Here is a 6,676-nt window from a genome sequence, read left to right as displayed (position 1 = left end):
ATCCCTGGTTCTGCCAAATAAAATAAAATAAAATAAAATAAAATAAAATAAAATAAAATAAAATAAAATAAAATAAAATAAAATTCATGGTCTGAGTGTGCAGTTTTCTACTGCATTCTGAAATAGTTTTACAACATAAGAGAGGATTTATAAGAAACCCCATTAAGGACCAAGCACTAGGGAGGCTGGTGGCTCCTCCTGAAGCCTATAGCCCCTAAATCCATTCTCTTGAGAGGCAGAGGAAATAGGCTACCAGTCTTCACCTTGTCAAAACATTTGCTTTATCTCAAATAAAAATATCAGATAATAAAATCATGTTTGTGAACTTTAGATTTGTTGTTACTGTAATTAGATTCCTCCTTCAGTTATATAAAAACTGTTCACAATGATCTTTTTTTACATTGTAGGGTTTTCTTTTTCATATTTCATAATAATATTCAACAAAAGCTAATCTATAGAGCAAATTATGAAGTTAAAGAGACTGAAAGTGAGTATGAAGAGAAATACTCAATATTCGGAGATTGTATTATGAGACTGGGTGTGGTCGTGCACACCTGTAATCCCAGCCCTGGGGACGCTGCACATAGGAAGATCACTAAGTCTGAGCTGCATAGTGAGATGCTATACCATATATATATATATATATATATCTCACATGGTGCTATGATAACACTAAATGATGGGCATTGTGATATTCTATGATAATGCAGCTAAGTTGCTAAAAATTCATTTTAATTGTGATCAGAATTACCCAAATAATATTTGACACAATTTCAATGAGAGAATGATAAAAGATTATTGTTATCACTCAACAGGCTAAAAATAAACAAGTAGATGATGATTTTTGTATGGGAAGTTTTCTGTAAAATTTGCCATGATTTATTATTTCACTGGTGTCTTTAAACTTAGCTATTTGGTAATTTAATTAATATTCAGTCTGATGACCCTTCTATAAACACTGTTTTAAGTTGTGTTCTTACAATGAGATAGATAAGAACTAATTATCTTAATTGTCACATACATAACTGAATATTTTTATTTATTTTTCAAATTAAAGATTTTTTTTTATCATTTCTCTTATTCAAGTAGCTACTGTCTACATTGCACGCTATTTGGAGAGATAATATTATGTTATCTTGTGTTGTATTTCAAAGTAGATATTGTAATTCATTTTCAAAATTCCTGGCACTACTAAGATCAAGATCATACCAGCAAATATTACTTTATCTGCTGTGCATGTAATCAAATCTTGATGAAAAGCAACGGTCTTCAACTCAGCTGTAGAGAAGGAAGTCGATTAACAGGACCACACACATAAAGCTGACTGATGAGGGACAGGATTCCACGGCAAGCATAATGGCAAAGCTGAAGTAAATTGTGCTAGTTTAATGGTATTTCCATTTGAAAAACACTCACTGCATGCTTAGCCTACTTCTATATCACATGAAAAAGTTCGAATTGAGACAAATTGTAGATCTAAATATAAAAGAGTCATTCTGAAGAAACATAACTTCTACATTCTCATTTACTAATTATGACATTACTGTCCTATTCACTTTTTGTCCTGCTCCTCTGCTGTCTTCCTTCCCACCTGTGAAATATCTAGCAAATACATAACATTAGAAAAGAAATGTAGGGAGCCTGCCCCTTAGCTCAGTTTTTTAAGTGGCTGCTTCAACTAAGCAGTCAGGCTCAGGTTGCTGTGGTTTGATCCCCACAACTCAGGCCAGTCAAAGCTGCCTTGAAGGCATTTGGAGAAAAAAAGAAAAGAAAAGAAATATATTTCCTTAAATGAATAAACATCTCTCCATGTATGTCTGTATGTTTTGGGTTTTTCTTTTTTTTTTTGCTTTTCCCCTAGTAAAATAGAAATTATACCCCTAACCTATCAAAAAACAGAAGAAAAAAACAAACAAAAATATATCACTTATATTCCTCAACTTTCAAGGAAAGGAAGATTTCCCATCAGCTCCATGTCTCTTAATCCAATAAATATATCTTTCTGTCTGTGACATTCCCTTCCAAAAATTGTTCCACAACTTATTCAAAAAAATTATTCCTTAACATTTGCCTCTATTGGCCTCTTGTCCATTTTTTATTCACATGCTTTTTCTTCAATAGGCAATATTCATAACACAAGACACCAACATCAGTGAGTTATTGAGTATTTAATATGCTACATGTGAAGTACTTAAAATAGTGGCTGGCATATGATAAGCACTAAATAATTTTTCCTACTATATTTGGAACTAAGAATCTTTTAGAAATTTGACCACATTTGTGTTCTCAGTATCTTTAGCCCACCATTGGTCAAAATACAATTAAATATCATCACATCTGTAGGGGCTGGGGTGCAAGGTCTTAGAATCCTCCATTTTATGTAGAAAAACTAAAATCATTTAACAATGCCCTTTAAACACTTATGTGATCTAATTCTTTATCATTTTTCACATTTTGTTCAAAATAAATTGGAATTATTTCTCATTATAACCAAAAGTTAATGATTTCTCCAGTGAAGATATTCCTATTTTTGTTAAGATTTCCTTTTCTTCTGATGCTATTGTGATTTGGATCTAAGATGATCCCACAGGCTTAGTGCCAATGTCTGGTTTGCTAGCTTCTTTGCTATGAAGCAGTGCTTGAATCATATAGAGTTTGATTCCATCAATGGATTAATATATGGATGGGCAGGCCATAGCTCAGTGGCATAAGTGCCTGCCTGGCAAACACAAGGTCCTGAGCTCAGTCCCTGGTAAGATTAATAAATGCATGGGTTCATACCTCAAAAGGCTTATGTGCAGGTGAGTTCTAATAAGATGCAGCAGGTTGCTGGTGGGATAGCACGGATGGGTATATTTTGATTGTAGGTGCCATTTTTTCCTCTCTTGATCTGGTTCCTGCCCAGAATGAGATGACATGTGTCTTACCACATGTTCCCTATCGGGGTACTCTGCCCCACATTATATGATGTTGAGAGAAAAACCAAATTTATGAGAAATTAGCATATGAACAGCTAATTGAGGAAAATAAAATTCACAAGTCATGGAACTATGTGAAAGAATATAGCCCCTCAAGGAACTAATCAATACTAAGTTGCATCTAGCAATTTCTAGAACATGTAATGTATTAACAGGAGATGAAAATAGCTATTGGTATTGATAACTCTGTTGATACTTTCACCTTTTTTTATGTGTGTGTGTGTGTGTGTGTGTGTGTGTGTGTGTGTGTGGCCAGCTCAGCCCACCAGGGGGCGGGGCTGGCTGGCATGTGGTGCTGGGGGATTGAACCGCGGTCCCTGTGCTTTGCTAAGCTTGTTCTAAGTAGGTGCTTTAGACCACTGAGCCATCTCACCAGCCCCAACTTTCACCTTTTATTTCAGAAATCTTTCTCACATTTCTTGCAGTCTTTGTGTTCAATAATTTCTGCTCATTTTTATCTGTATCACTCTCTCCTTAAGTCTGCTTTCTCATAGTTTTCATGCTTACATTTTGATCTTATAAACTATGTTCTCCTGGAAATAAGAATCTTCCTTATTGATGACTTGAATAAATATCACTTTAATGAAATTACATAATCTTAAAATTAAAGAGACACAACCAAAAGGACCCTTCAGGTTCTGGTTCATCTTCCAAAGATTACCTTGCTCTAGCTATTTTCATCTCTTTTTCATACCATGTATTCTCTAGAAATTGTCAGACACAACTTGGGGCTGATTAATTCCTCCAGAGGCTGTTTTCTTCCCTGTATTTCCCTGACTTGTGAATTCTATTTTCCTCAGTTTGTTGTTTGTATGCTAATTTCTCATAAATTTTGTTTTTTCCCTCAATATCATATACAGACTAGATCACTACCAATATTTTATGGTAAAGAAAACTTTCCTTTTCCATTAATTACTATTAAGATTTTAAAATAGGCCCGGGAGTGGCCCAGTGGAATAAACTTGTCCCTGGAAAGCACAAGGGTCTGAGTTCAATCCCTGGTTCTGAAAAAACAAAACAAAACAAACAAAAAAAAAACATATTTTAAAATATTTACTTTGCTAACATGCATCGATACTTTTATATTGTAATATCCTTTTTGTTGTTGTTTCCAATGTAATAAAATTTCATGATTTTAACAATCTGAGTTATTTTTTGCTCTCCAGTTGATCAGTACAATTTTCTGTAGTGAATTTCTTTTCTTTTCTTTTCTTTTTTTTTTTTTTTTTTTTTTTGAGGGGGGTGGTCTGGGGATTGAACCCAGGACCTTGAGCTTGCTGGGCAAGCACTTATTCTACTGAGTCATCTCCCTGGCCCCCGTGATAAGTTTCTTGATAACTTAACTGTAGCTAATGTTCAGCAAATACTTTTCATAACTTACGATGTTTTTCCCAGATGGTATAAAATGCTCAAAGACTAAGACACTTAAACTCATTTTTCTTTATTTTAAAGAGAAAACTTAAAACAAAATTTCAGAACTAAGATAACAATGGTTAGTGCACTGCATATTGTTATCTTTAAATTAGTTATTCAGAGTACAAGATATAGGCATTTAATTATCCAAACAACATATTAACACAAATCTTTGTTTTCAGTGAACTAAGAAAAATTAGTAGCAAAAAATAGTACACACACAGACACATACACACAAACACACACACACTTCCTTCTTTTCTTCTTTTCCCCATTTTATCCCATCCTAGTTTCTCTTTCCTTCTGAAGTTTCTTCCCAACACACCTAAATTCAAATAGTGGTCGTTACGCAAAACCAATCATTTCACATGGAAGCTTATTAGATTTGCAGAATCTGTTCTTCTTTTTTAAAATTCCACTTACTTTTACTGCAAAATAGAGTTTTAGAAACATTGCATGAATAGATTTTTATTTTTAAACAAATGCCAAGAGTATAAGATGTTTGCATCAAGTGAGGCTGCTTACAAAACACTCTAGTGAAGAAGACTCTTAGGAAGTTCATGAAATGAGGCAAACAGGCCAAATGAATATGAATTAGTAGTAATATGGAATATTTTAGATAAGAATGGTAGGCACAAAGAATCACATGTAAAAGGAATCAAGTTTTATCAATGGTTTTAGGTCACTAATGGTGGTTGCATAAAGTCAGCCATAAGAACCAGAAAAAAAACGAAAAGTAATTTTAAGTGGAAACAATGAAGAGGAACTGAAATATCTTCTTCAAGCATAAGAAAATTGTTAATCATGAAGTTTTTCAAACTTTGGAGTTTAATGTTACATGTGTGAGAGTTTATAACAAATTGCTGTGGTTGTTGAACAAGCAGAAGTTGGCCGGCAGTAGCTTTATTGTAGATATGATTTAATTTGTGCCCCTACAGTTTGTATATGTCTGTGAAATAAATTGTTTTAAACTTCACTATTTTTTGAAAACACAAGATGACTCAATTTACAATTTTTACAACATAAAATGTAAAATGAAACTGATGCCAAAGTGGCTCTTGGAATGGACTCTTCTGTGTATATTTCAGCTGTTGGCTTTCAGGAGGAGCAGGAGTTGAAGCAAACCAGCACACTCTTCCTGCAAGAACGCCACACCAGCAGATGATGTGCCTGAGGTGTGCACGTGTGGGAAGGTGAAAAAAGGGTAGCTCCTAGTACATTTCAATTTATATAGTCAAATTACTTTGAATAAAAAGTTAAATTCAAATATAATAAATCCTTGGTCTTAACCATCCAGTAGAAAAGTATGAAGACGAAATATAACAAATATAATAAATCTAATTGACCAGGGGCTGGGGAGATGGCTCAGTGGAATAAGTGCTTCCCTGGCAAGCACAAGAGCCTGAGTTCTAATCCCCGGTTCCGCAAAAAAAAAAAAAAAAAAAAAAAAAAAGATAAATCTAATTAACAAATATATCACAATTTTTTGTAACCATATTTTATCTTGCTGAAAATAAGATGCAGGGTATTATGAAAATTTTCTATGTCTATGTTGCCACTGGATACATCAGGTAATGATGAATTTCGTTGCAATTTTTTGTATAGAATCTCGTATTTAGTTCTCAGAGTTGAATGAAATATTAAATATATGATTTGAAATATTCAATAAATTGGAGCATCAAATTCTTCAATTACACACATACTGTAAATTTCAAATAAATATGCCTTGAAAATATTTAGCCAAATTTTTTTCTTATTTAATTGCATTGGTACATTTTTTGCATACATAATAATCACATACAACATAATGAATTTTTACCTGTGCATAATATATCTTAATTCTTTTTTCCCCTTTTGTCTTCCTTCCCTTTAAACCTTCTTTCCCTGCCAACTTACAAGTATTGCTTCTAATAGTTCTCTTCTATTCCTTTTTATGTTTTCCCTGGTCCTTTTCTTCCCATCCCTGTACCTTTTCAATTGTTCCCTTACCCGTTTGAACATTTTCTTTCAACTTCTCAATTCTTCCATATTTACCCCTCAGGATAATGGATTAAAGATTAAAAAAAAACCAAACAGAAGCACTTACTGTGTTTAGGATTAAGATAGAATAGGTAGAAAGTAGAAGAAAGTAAAGGATAAAATGAAAGATAAGTAAAATTCTTTTTTATGTTTCAATGTCTTTATTTTATTTTTATTGTTTTTCAAATCAAATTGGTAGGACAGTTTCAATAATTAACATGTTGTATACATTCTTCCTAGTGGTTAATTGCTGTACAAGATGCAGA

The sequence above is a fragment of the Octodon degus genome, unplaced genomic scaffold (genome assembly GCF_000260255.1).
Source record: "Octodon degus isolate 3935 unplaced genomic scaffold, OctDeg1.0 scaffold00066, whole genome shotgun sequence".
NCBI lineage: Eukaryota > Metazoa > Chordata > Mammalia > Rodentia > Octodontidae > Octodon > Octodon degus.
The sequence above is the reverse complement of the archived record's forward strand: the minus strand, read 5'-3'. Positions refer to the sequence as shown.